This window comes from Capricornis sumatraensis, chromosome 1, assembly GCF_032405125.1.
Source record: "Capricornis sumatraensis isolate serow.1 chromosome 1, serow.2, whole genome shotgun sequence".
In the NCBI taxonomy this organism is placed as follows: domain Eukaryota; kingdom Metazoa; phylum Chordata; class Mammalia; order Artiodactyla; family Bovidae; genus Capricornis; species Capricornis sumatraensis.
This window is the reverse complement of record NC_091069.1, coordinates 5286319-5287416: the sequence shown is the minus strand read 5'-3', so window position 1 is coordinate 5287416 and position 1098 is coordinate 5286319.

Below are 1098 nucleotides of genomic sequence, written 5' to 3'. Positions count from 1 at the left end.
GGGCTGCTGGCTCCCCTGGGGACTCCGGGTCCTTGGCCAGACTCCTTCTGTGGACTTGAATTCCCACCGGCGGCCACCAGTCACCTAGAGGGGACCCGGGCGGGAGGCCGGAAGACGGTGGGCTCTGCAGTCCACGGCACCCCTGTGGCTGGGCCTCGGCATCCTGGCCTGAGGGGGCCCCAGTGCCCCGGTGGCTCCAGCTGGGGGACGGGGGCCAGTGCCTCCATGCCCAGGCCTTCTCCTGACCCTGAGGGACCAGCGCCCTCCTCTCCTCAGAGTCGCTGGCAAGGACGTTGCCACCTCCGGCCGCCCGTGCCTGCAGGGCCTAGCTGCCCGGCTCTCGCCCTCCCTGTGGGAGCTGAGAGGAGCAGCCTCCCCTCTCCTGGGTCACTCCTGCCCCACTCGGGAGGCAGCCTCTCTCTCTCCTGCTGACCCCTCACCCCAAAGCCCAGGCCATGGTGGCCGGTCAGTGGACGCACAGCAACACGCCAGGCGGAGGGTCTCGTGGCTGCTTTGGGAGTGTTGCTGGCCCTGGTCCCTTCAGGGGCTCTGGGGTTCCCCCTCCTGTCCCTCCGGGATACGGTTCTCTGCCCACACTGCCGTGGTGTCTGACTCGTGCACATGGGCTGGAGCAGGGCGGGAATTTCTGTCGGGTCTTTCCTGGCCAAAGGTGACAGCAGAGCAGGGACGTCTACCCGCACGGAGAAGAGGAGGGGACCTCGGCAGAGTCACGAAGGTGGACAGCTCCGGGGGGCTCTCTGAGCGCCCACTGGGTGCCGGTCACCGCCCTGGCACTCGCCAGGACTGGGAGCTGAAGCAGGAGCACATCCCGTCTTGACCCTTGGGATGCTCCTGGAGCCCGGGAGATGCGGATGCAGAAGAGAGGCAGGACGCTGCGTGGAGCTTGAGAGGTGGCCTCGTGGTCCAGGCCGTGGGGCTGGCCCAGATTAAGGCTCTCAAACCCTAAAATGCATGATTGTCACGAAAGAGGGGGAGTAAACAGGATTTAGGGGTCCATAGACGCCGGACGGCCATAACAACTCCTGTCACCAAACTCTTCTAAGTAAAATCAAAATAGAAATCACGTAGACCAGTGTG